Source organism: Lissotriton helveticus, chromosome 8 (assembly GCF_964261635.1).
Source record: "Lissotriton helveticus chromosome 8, aLisHel1.1, whole genome shotgun sequence".
NCBI lineage: Eukaryota > Metazoa > Chordata > Amphibia > Caudata > Salamandridae > Lissotriton > Lissotriton helveticus.
Window position 1 is genome coordinate 1058594014 of NC_136069.1, and position 12381 is coordinate 1058606394.

At 44.4% G+C, this 12381-nt stretch overlaps 1 protein-coding gene across 1 annotated transcript in view; it reads right to left on the reverse strand.

The window, feature by feature from the left end:
• Window positions 1-12381, reverse strand: part of CFAP47 (cilia and flagella associated protein 47) — a 2858849-nt gene that overhangs the window by 2324491 nt on the left and 521977 nt on the right. The gene's annotated exons all lie outside the window — the stretch shown is intronic.

Here is a 12381-nt window from a genome sequence, read left to right on the forward strand (position 1 = left end):
GAACCACCTTCGTATCAACGTTAGCTTAAACAAAATGTTGACATGCTCTACTTTTTCATTTACATACGTAGTGTATTGCCAGACTACATCTCTGAAAAATTTACATCAACACAAATGCTAAGAAATATTGTGTTTGCTTGTAATATATAGATCTTTCTAACTTCAGTAAGAACCTTCCAGGGGTAAGGTTAAAGCAAGAAAAACAAACACTGACAAAGCCAATAGGTCTATCTTTTGCTGTCTGCATTTTCTGCAAGAAAATGCAATTAGAATTAAAAGTTTAAAGGAATAAAATGAAAAAAATACCATAATCTAAAAGGTGGCATGCACCCCCCCCAAAGTAAACAAGCATTTGCAATGCAATAGGTCTCGCATTAGGAAAGTTTGAGCTATTGGTATTGTAAATGACAAATATAGTATTTATGTGTTGGTTTTGAAACTAGCTTAATTAATAGCTTTGTCATTTACAATGCCAATAGTTTTAACTTTCGCAAATGTGACACCTATAGCATTTGTAATGCAATATGTGTTGTATTTACGTGACTTAGATGTATTTATATTACAAATAACAATGGCTTTTATACTTAAACAAAAGTTATTGTAATTTATAATGGCAATAGCTTAAACTTTTGTAAATAACTTTTGTGAAGATTATATTCAGTGTATTTTATTGTGACGAAAATCCAAGAACAGAAGTGAAATATTAACATCTTTTTGTGACATTTGTAATAAAGCTTGAAACATTGAGAGAACATATTTGAACCAGTTGTTGTTGAATGGTCGCACAGATTGATGCTGTGGTAGCGCTGAGTGATGTTGTGGTGGCGACGAGTGATGCTATGGCGTTCAGTGATGCTGTGGTAGCGCATAGTGATGTTGTGGTGCCCCTGAGTGATGCTGCGGTGGTGCTGAGTAATGCTGTGGTGATGTAATAGATAGAGTGAGTGCGATATATAGATAGAGTGAGGGCGATAGATAGATAGAAGGAGGGCGATAGATAGATAGAGGGAGGTTGATAGATAGAGTGAGGGAGGGCGATAGATAGATAGATAGATAGATAGATAGATAGATAGATAGATAGATAGATAGATAGATAGATAGATAGATAGATAGATAGATAGATAGATAGATAGATAGATAGATAGAGTGAGGGAGATAGACAGATAGATAGACAGATACATATCGTAAGGGAGATAGACAGATAGAGTGAAGGCGATCGATATATAGATAGATAGAGTGATGGCGATAGAGTGAGGGCGATAGATAGATAGATAGAGTGACGGCGATAGATAGATAGATAGATAGATAGATAGATAGATAGATAGATAGATAGATAGATAGATAGATAGATAGTGAGGGAGATAGTGAGGGAGATAGTGAGGGAGATAGATAGTGAGGGAGATAGATAGCGAGGGAGATAGATAGCGAGGGAGATAGATAGTGAGGGCGATAGATAGAGTGAAGGCGATAGATAGAGTGAAGGCGATAGATAGATAGAGTGAGGGCGATACATTGATAGAGTGAGGGCGATAGATAGATAGAGTGAGGGGCGATAGATAGAGTGAGGGCGATAGATAGATAGATAGATTGATAGAGTGAGGGGCGATAGATAGAGTGAGGGCGATAGATAGATAGAGTGAGGTCAATAAATATATAGATACATGGATAGATTGATCGATAGGTGGATAGATAGATGTATAGATAGGTGGATAGATAGATGGATAGATAGATGGATAGATAGAGAGAGGGCGATAGATACATAGATAGATAGATAGATAGATAGATAGATAGATAGATAGATAGATAGATAGATAGATAGATAGATAGATAGATAGATAGATAGATAGATAGATAGATTGATAGATAGATAGAGGGCAATAGATAGATAGATAGATAGATAGATAGATAGATAGATAGATAGATAGATAGATAGATAGATAGATAGATAGATAGAGTGAGGGAGATAGATAGAGGGAGATAGATAGATAGATAGATAGATAGATAGATAGATAGATAGATAGATAGATAGATAGATAGATAGATAGATAGATAGATAGAGTGAGGGAGATAGATAGATAGATAGATAGATAGATAGATAGATAGATAGATAGATAGATAGATAGATAGATGGATAGATGGATGGAGTGAGGGTGATAGATAGATAGATAGATAGAGTGAGGGTGATAGATAGATAGATAGATAGATAGATAGATAGATAGATAGATAGATAGATAGATAGATAGATAGATAGATAGATAGATAGATGGATGGAGTGAGGGTGATAGATAGATAGATAGATAGAGTGAGGGTGATAGATAGATAGATAGATAGATAGATAGATAGATAGATAGATAGATAGATAGATAGATAGATAGATAGATAGATAGAGTGAGGGTGATAGATAGATAGATAGATAGATAGATAGATAGATAGATAGATAGATAGATAGATAGATAGATAGATGGATGGAGTGATCGATACAGTGAATGCGATAGATAGATAGATAGATAGATAGATAGATAGATAGATAGATAGATAGATAGATAGATAGATAGATAGATAGATGGTTGTGTGTGTGGTTGTGGTTGTGTGTGGTTGTGGTTGTGTGTGTGGTTGTGGTTGTGTGTGTGTGGTTGTGTGTGTGGATGTGTGTGTTGTGTTTGGGGTTGTGTGTGTGGTTGTGTGTGTTGTGTTTGGGGTTGTGTGTGTGGTTGTGGGTTCATGTGTGTGGTTGAGTGTGGTTGTGTGTGTGGTTGTGTGTGTGTGTGTGGTTGTGTGTGTGGTTGTGTGTGTGGGTGTGTGTGTGTATGTAGTTGTGTGTGTGGGGGGGTTGTGTGTGTGTGGGGTTGTATCTGTGTGGGGTTGTGTGTGTGTGGGGTTGTATGTGTGGGGGTGGTGGGGGGTTGTGTGTGTGTGGGGTTGTGTGTGTGGGGTTGTGTGTGGGGGGTTGTGTGTGGGGGGTTGTGTGTGTGGGGGTTGTGTGTGTGTGTGTGGGTGTGTGTGTGTGTGTGTGGGTGTGGGTGCGTGTGGGGGGGGTGTGTGGGGTGTGTGTGTGGGGTGTGGGGTGTGTGTGTGTGGGGTGTGGGTGTGTGTGTGTGGGGATGTGTGTGAGTGGGGTTGTGTGTGTGTGGGGTTGTGTGTGTTTGTGGGGGGTTGTGTGTGTTTGTAGGGGGTTGTATGTGTGGGGTTGTGTGTGTGTGGTGGGTTGTGTGTGTGTGGGGTTGTGTGTGTGGGGTTGTATGTGGGGGGGTTGTGTGTGGGGGGTTGTGTGTGGGGGGTTGTGTGTGGGTGTGTGTGTGTGTGTGTGGGTGGGTGGGTGTGTGGGGTGTGTGTGTGGGGTGTGCAGTGTGTGCCTTGTAGGAAGCAAAAGGTTCGTATTTGTACTTTTAGTATGCGCATATTTGTTTGTGAAAAAAGTATTGCAATATGCGTGAATTGTCTCACGTGATTTCAGTTGTATGAACGGTGTTGTGTGCATGCTCCGGAAATAGAAACAGGCGCACTATTACGCTGCCAGACGTTAAAGCGCACATTTCCTGTTGTCGGAGTTTGCTGATGACGCTGTGCGCGTGCATAACGTTGTGTTTGTGCGCATGGAGATATTCCGTGCATTTTGGAGGGAGCTGAGTAGCTGTGGGCGACACGTATTAACAAGCAAGAGATGGCGGATGAGGCGCTCTTCCTGCTGCTACATAACGAGATCGTAACCTGTGGCTACAAGTCTGCCGAGCAGGGGGAAGTGGTAAGGACGGGGAAGGTGTACTCCCTGAAGCAGGGTATGCGAGGTGGCGGGCACGGGGGAGGGAGAAGGTGAGGCGGCAGGATGAGATGCTGGTCACGGCCGGATGCAGGAGCGAGAGGCGGTGGTTTGTGTATAAGAATGTTTATATGAAGCCGTCATTATGTGTAGCGGAGAGACTGTACCATTTCATTACGTTTGTTGTGCGATTCAACTGGGTCCCTGGCAACCGCTGCCTAAAACTGTCCAAAGGTTAGTTAGATCGTCGGGAAAAGCAGTGAATGATAGTTGGGGAGCCTAACAAGCATTGTTTGGCAAACTGGAAGGTGAACAATACGGATCAGCATGAGGGTAATATGCAGTGAACTGAGGGGGCAGAAGTGGCAACACTGAACAAGACAGAGCGTGCTGCGCTTGGAGCGCGCGTGCGCATTACAAAAACGAAAGTGGAGCTTGCGATGATGGAAGGGAGATGTGCACCTGCGCGTGTCCACGGGCGCGTACACAGACCCCAATCAGCACGTGCCCCGGTCTGTATCACTTGGCAGGCAAGACGGTAACAATAGGTCTCGCTGGCGACTGCGTCGCCATGTGCGAGACCTAAAATTGACCCACTGCAAAAATAAATAAAACAATTTAATAAAAGCAGACACTGGCCCACCAGCCTCAGTGCTGAAGTGGGATACCTTTTAAGTGAAAGTGCACCCGTGCACAAGCAAAATGCTCCCACTCATGGCAAAGTGAACAAACGGATGAAGTGAGCTGACCCACTGCTCCATGCGGTAAACTGTGGTGTGAGGAAGCTAGAGGTGAATGACAGTTGAAGAGATGGTGAAGGCTGAACAAAAGCGCATCCTGGTCTGGTGGCTCAGTGGACTAATGCATCCACTGTAGGGACCTGTGTTTGACCTCATGCTCTCAGGTTCAAATCCCGGCGGGTCCACTCAGCCTTTCATCCTTCGGAGGTCGATAAATTAGTACCATTGAGTTAACAATAAACATCTGTTACTCACTGTCAAAATACTCTAAGGTGAACGTGTGCTTTACGCTGTGTGTGTGTGGGAGAGAGGTTGTCATTGGTGTTTGTACACATTTTTTCACTGAAAATAAAGGTTATAGTATTGTTATAGTATGGGGTTGAAATGAGATAAGAACTAATATTAAAAGAAAAACTGAAAACGACAGAAATTCATCAGTTATAGTGAACGAACTGTAGCTTGAGCCCCCATCATACACTGCTTATTACATCACTGGTGATGGGAGGTTCGGCATAAGGGACTGACATCTGGCCACGCAATGCACCAAGGGAGCCAAACCACCAGCCGTCTATGGCCTTTTGCAACAAATATTGAGACAGCTAGATAGTAAGAGCACATTGGGTGTTACAAAGGTTGTCTTAAATTAACAATTGTGCTGCATAGTGTGCTTTCATTGTACCGTATTATACGCAACCCCATGGCATACCTTGGCCACCAACTGTAGGGCATGTCAAATCGGGGCCTTGTTATGATGTTGTTATGATGTTGCTACGATAAAATGCTGGTGAAACTCTTGCTTGTTTATTTCAAACAGCCGTTAATGCTGGTCACAGATGCCACATTTCTCCACTGAGTTGCCTTATGTGCACAATTAGGAGTTTAGATCAATTAAGCACAGGTGTTTTTTTAAAATGCATAGAGCTTTTAACACTCCAGAGGAGCTTTCAACACTCCAAAACATATTTTGCCTAGAAAAACAGAATTGCTAGTGCTTCAGTCAACATGTGTGTGTAGATTGTGTTGCATTTTGATTTTCACCATTTTGCTTGCTGTGCTTTGAGACCCCTCTATTCATCATTTGAAACATTGAAATCTTGTGTGATGCAGCTGCACGTGGTCATGCAATCTCTCTGTTATTGATGATTAATTACATTTAATACCCTGGAGGTGACTACCTCTGCAGGCTCTATTTAGACACTCTTGATAGGTCAATTATATTTTTGAATTTGTTTTACTATCATTACCACCAGCGCACTCTTCCGAACCCAAACAGAACAAGGAAGTGTGGTGGGGGTGAGAGACGGGAGAAGTGAAGAGGCAGGGAAGGATAAGAAATTAGAACTTGGGGGCATATTATCAACAAATAGCGATATTTATCGCTAAGAAGAGTTAGCGGCAATATTTTTATCGCCGCGCATCACGGGATTTTATCGCTGAGATAACGTGCTATTAACAACGTTTATCTCAAAAGCAATAAAATTCCCGGCGATAGCGGCAAAATCCGTGAATATCGCTGAGAATACAGCGATATTCACGCATTATCGCTAACAGAGTCTTAGCCATTATATCCACCTCCCATTGGATATAATGGCTAAGAACTGGTCTGAGCAGGTGTTAGTTTTTGGAGATATTCGCCCTTAGCGCGAATATTTCCATCGCTACGCCTGTGTTGGTAATAGGCGAGGTTAGCGACTGCTTTCAGTCGCTAACAGGTTGAGTACGCCCACTTTGCATGTCATTAGCGATAAATATCGCTGACATGCAAAGCGGGCCCCAAACCAAAAACGGCCGCTAAAGCGGTGAAAATTGTCTATCGCCCCCCTTGATAATATGCCCCATAGTTGTTAAATCCCTCATCCTCTGCTTGGTTTTCCCATACCTTTTTGCCTTCAGACCTCCTGTTTTTGCTGACTTCGTTTTTGCGGGTTTTAGGACTCTGCAATTTACTACTTCTAACCAGTCCTAAAGTGCTTATGCTCTCCCCTTAAACATGGTAACATTGGCGTATAACCAATTGCCATATTTAATTTACTTATAAGTCCCTTGTAAAGTGGTGTTACATGTGCACAGGGCCTGTAAATTAATTGCTACTAGTGGGCCTGCAGAACTGATTGTGCCACCCACTTAAGTAGCACTTTTATATGTTTCAGGCCTGCCATTGCAACCTGTTTGTGTGCAGTTTTAAACTGCCATTTCGACAAGGCAAAATAAACCTTTTACCAAGCCCAAACCTTCCTTTTCAATATAAGTCACCCCTAAGAAAGGCCCTGGACAACCCGGAGGACAGGGTGCAATGTATTTAAAAAGTGGACATCTACTTTTAGTCTTTGTATGTCCTGGTAGTGAAAATCTCCTACAGTCATGTTTCACTACTGCAAAGCCCACCTCTTCTATAGGATAACTTTGGAGTTACCGTATTACATTGTATGAGTGTAATCTCCAAATGGGAACAGATAATCAGTTTATGTATGGTGTTTTTGGAATTGTAATAAAAAATCCTAACGTATGGTGACGATTGATTTTAAACTACAATTTTGACAATGCCACTTTTATAAGGTTGTCCATCGTTACGTGGAGTGATCATGTTGAGGTAATGGGGGGCGGTGACCAGTATAAACGAATATTGAAAATAGTACCCCCAGCATCAGGGATTTATTGATGTTATAATTCTGAGACCTTGTGACTATTTTATCTCTCATTGGCCAATGAAGGCACCTAATTTCCTTAAACTGTTGCCTTTCACACTTTGATATTGTGAATGATAGTTTAATAGACACATGTATGTTTCATATAATATATACTGGCACAAATATGATAAATAGAAACTCATAAATAATAACAATCCAACTAACGTAAAATGTTTTGCTGTGGATCTTTACATCAGACCACGCAGTGTATTTATCATTCAGTGAAGGATAAACAAATCACATTAATAACACTTATTAGACACCAAAAATATTTTCCTTTCTCCTTTTTTGACCACTTTATAGAACCGGGACTACACAACAGGATGTTTTATATACAAATGCACCTATCTGGGAGATGCGTAAGAACAAGGTATGTTACATAATCACAAGGGGATTCCCACAGAAATAGTCGTGTGGTATCGCAATTAGAACATTAATTAATCTATGGTGCAGGGGGTACTATTTTGAATATTACTTTTATAAAGGTGGTATTTTAACTGCCTTAGCCCTTTGGAGACTGCAGCCAGTCACTGGGTCTCATGACTTGTTGTAGCTGACAGTTGGGCTTTGTGTATTTCTCCTAGACAGCCACACTCAATGGGGAGCATAGGTGAGACTGGATGGGCCGTCACTGGCAGGATGGGAGAGAGGAGCTCAACCCAGCCCAACTTACATTTGACTAGGATGTGTCCTCGCTCCACACAAAGGGCCGCATACCTCCTGTACTTAGTCTGGAGCTAGGACCAGAAAGGCAGGGCACATTTGCACTTCAAATGCCTGCCTCTAGAAGCTTCTCCCCACTTCAAAGGCACAACTGGATATAAATATTGGACTTCAGACACCAATTCTTCAGTACACTGCCGGACCTGTGGGTACTCTGCAGGAAGAAATACATCTGTGCTGCTGTAATGACTGCCACTCTGCTGGAATGCTGACCTGCTGCTCTCTTGTCTGGGTGAGAAAGACTGGGCCTGCATCTCTTGAACCCAGAACCCCAGAGTGACTCTAAGGGCTAGTTGGCAGGCCTCCTGATCTGAAGCCTTAGGGACACAACTGGCTTCCTACAATCTTGCACCTGCCGTTTCAGAGTCTACCCTCTCAAGTGATGTTACCCCAGTCCTGCACTCTTGGAATTGGGTTTAAGGTGCTCTGCCAGCCTCGGTGAGACAGAAGAACCGACGCATCTCCTCTCCAGCGCTGCGCAAACCGGAGCAGAATTGACACATGCTTGCTGTTGCAAGGATGGGACCCATCGCAAAGACCCTCATCACCGCCCAGCTCATCGGAACTGCTACTGAGCAATGCATCCCCGGCACTGGCCCTCACATTTGTTGTCAATAGTAGGCCTCGATGACGGAACCCTCATCGCAGCTCTGTGGAACTGATGCATCACCTTGACTGAGCAACGCATCCTTGACTCAGGACTTCACCTTGCAAGCCCTCGTCGATGGGGTCCTTGATGACACTGCAAGAGCTTGCACTGCAGACTCGCCACATTCCGGAACCGACACATCATTTTGGCCGCACAAAGCATCTTCGACATAGCTGCTCGCAATGCTCCGCAAACCAGGATTTAAGGTACTTTGTTCAGTGGGAGTGGCTGGGTACCAGGCACTCCTTCTATCACAGTCGGCTTTAACTTGTGACTTTGTTCCAGTATGGCGCGACCAGATATCCAAAGTTGTGGCTATGTCATTTTGGGCACTATTTTCACTAAAATCTTTAAAACTGAGTTTCTCTGGTTCTGCAGACTGGATTGTTGTTGTTTTTGTCTTGTTTTATTTATTAGCAAAAGTTCTGTTTTTCTGACTTAGGGTGGGATCCTTTTTGGTGCTGTGTTGTCACTTTATTATTGTTTGAAGTGTTGCCCATATACTGAATAGATTCACTCTAAGCTAAGCTTTATTGTCCTGTGTTAAGCTACCAGAGGGTAGAGCACAGGTTAATTTAGGATTGGCTTGTACCTCACCCAAACAAGGATTGTGGTCGCTGCTTGACCAGGGCTCATACCCCAGTCAAAGGCAAACCAGTTTCTTACAGTTCTGAATTATAAGTTTTTCTTAGTTCTCGTTCTCCAGAATGCAGAGCAGTTTGGTGTTTAAGCCAATTAATGAATTTCATAATGGAGACTAAAATAATTTAGGAACTAAAATGCATGGCTAGGTCTTACGGAAAAAATTGCGTATTTTAGTACAATATAATGTCGTTTTTAGGCACAATTTGTTTTATTTTTATAAACAGATGGTGGCATTTTGGGAGTCGAATGACAATGAACCTGGCAGATATTTGGGACATAATTTGCACATTTACTGGATATTATAGGCTGATAGATCAACCTATCCTGGTGTTCCTCGCAAAAGCCACTTCATTGCTGCTTTGGCAGCTGTTTCATGACTTCGGTGATGGCATTTTATGATGCAATAGCCAATAAAGATTTTATAATCATATTTAACTGCTTTCACGGGCCCAACTTGTAAAATGTAACCTACTTCTCTAATCTAAATGTGTTTTATTTTGAGAGGTATCCTGCGTTGTAATTCCAGTAAATGCGCTCTGTTTAACTCTTCCTCAGCCCATTCTTCCGAGTAGCTTTTTATTCCTATTAGTACAGAGGATCTACTTTAACGGGGCAGGCTAGTGAAATTAAATTAAGCGGAAACTACAACTGAAGGAAGTTGCGTCTTACATTTTGGAAAAAGGGAGCAGTCTGCGTCAGATTTAATACTAATTTTATTTTTACAGTCTGTAAATCCTACACCGCTGTTAGATACAAACTATTTTTTAAATTGTTATTTTGAATGCATTTTTTCACCCCATTACTTCACTTTCTTTTTTTTTTTTTTTATCTTTTTTTTTTTTTTTTTTAAACCTTTATTGTGCAGATATAGCTGACAAATACGGGCCTACAACCCATCGGGCCGGCCACCACACTGTATTAGCACATAGGCCAGGAAAGAAACTCCAGCAGGTCTCCGATATAACAGATGCAACAAAGCAAAGCAAATAGCCACATGGAAACCACAGTGAGAAGGAAAAGTGAAGGTTAATTTTATAATATAATAGGGTGAGGAGCAGGAACATTGCAGTTATTAAAGTCCAAAAGTCCATGGCGGGTCGTCAACAGGCAGTGGAACAAAAACACAGCGAGTTTCAAAAAAAGGAACAGCTACATCATAGCAAGGGCAAAACATGAGTCCCACATCAGCAAACAATACCATCCACTGCCCAACGCCCACCCGTTACCACAAGAATACGCATCAATACATAGAAAGGAAGTCAAGATTGCAATACGAAGCCATCCGCTACATCGACCCAGGGAAAGAGAGAAGGAAGGGGAAAAAGGGGAAAAGAGCATCAGAAAAAGGGGTTGAAAAAACAGGGAAAAGAGGATGCGGCCCCACAGTATATGCCCCATGGCAAATAAAGCACACGAAAAAGGGGCAGCCCACGGAGCCAAAGGAAACAGGAATAATGGATGCGCAATGAACATCGGTAGCAGGGAGGCCGTGTGCCCACGCTAGCAAAAAACACCCCAGGAGGCCTACATGCAGACGCAGCGCCCTGAAAAAGAATACACAAGAGCCATAGAACCAAGAACAAAAGAAAAACAAAAAGACAGACCCCCCCCCCCACCCCACCCTGCACCCCTGCGGAAGGCTACGGCCTACCCCCCCAGCAGCGTGCCTGTCGCCCTAACCGGAAACCCGAAATATAGAAGAGTCAAAAAGTAAGGAAGAAACCATATAGGCAAAAAGAGAGGAAGGGGAAAGGAAGAAAAAAAAACTATCGGGAGAGGAGACACATAATCAAAACTATCAGCCCCCAACTCCCCCGTCCGAGCACATTCAAAGCCCACGAGAAGATAAAGTCATTGCAAAACAATAAACAGGTACCAGGAATATGAAGAGGAAGCAATCATACATGTAGAGCCGCAAGGCGGTCATCCGGTCACGCCACAAAGTAATAGTCCGGCGGTGCAAGGTCATCTCAACCCTGTCCTCGTCTGTCCAGTGCCATAGGCACAGAGTGCACAAAGAACCAGAACATGAGGGGGCAGAGGTGAAAAACAGGGATTCCAAACGTCGAGCTACTACACAAGTTATAACGGCTTCGGACCGGATGAGTAAAAAAGGACAGCAACAGCAGCAGGCAACTCAAGCGCAGCTCCGCAGACCAAGGGGAAAAAATTGCCCCGGTGAAACAGTTACAGGATCTCCGCTCGGCAGGCCGAGGCAAAAAATCACCGGGGGACCCGGCGAGTCCGATCCGGACGGATCTCGGCTGGAGGCTCTCCAATGCATCCACCACAGGGGAGAACTCTTGACAAGACCAGGCAGCAGGCATCTGAACGTCCAAACAAGCGGTGGCCTTAGTATTTTCAATTTCCAGGAAATGCACCGCAGCACCCTGAAGCGGCGAAGCCATACACGCAGGGGAACAAAGGCTACCATCCAGCCCATCGACAGGCACAGTCATGGAAGCACGCCAAGAACACAAGGCGGCGAAAACGTCGCCAACTGTAGGCTCACCTTTACGGTATTCAGCAAACGTGCCGTGCAGCGAGCCAATGTCGCCGTCCCCAAATGGGCGTAGATGCAGGGTGTGGGCCGCCATCTTTGCAGCCCGGCGCGGCCGCGGCAATCTCCGACCCCAATCCGGCCACCAACAGAGCTCGATGGGACCCAGCCGGCAACAAGCAATGGAACCCTCAGGGCAAAAAGGCTGGCCACCAGAATATTGAGGCAGCCGGCGCCACCGACCCACGGGCGCCGCCCGCCGAGATCGGGCGGAGGGTTTCAAGATGGCCGGACAGGAGAACAAAGGGGAGACGAGTCGCCCATTCGGTCAACCCCCGTCCGTGGAAGGCAGCACTCCACCACCAGGTCCCCAGACAGCCAGACCAGGCCCGGTTAGACGCCACCGGTCCAACCGCACAATGGCCGCTCCGGCCGACCCCGCTCCTCCACCAAGGGGTCGGCCCCGGCGCTCCGCCCCGCCTGGGCGCCGCAGACGAGTACCAGGCCTGCCCGCCCCGGAGGCCACGAAGCGAACAAGGGCGCAGCTCAGGATCCGCGGCACTTAAGAACATCCGGAGCAGACGGTGAGTGCCAGCAAAACGTCATAAGTCCATATTCCAGCAAATAAGACTTCTCGGGGCAGGATAAGGTACAGGATAGACAGTTCAGGCAGGAAGGTT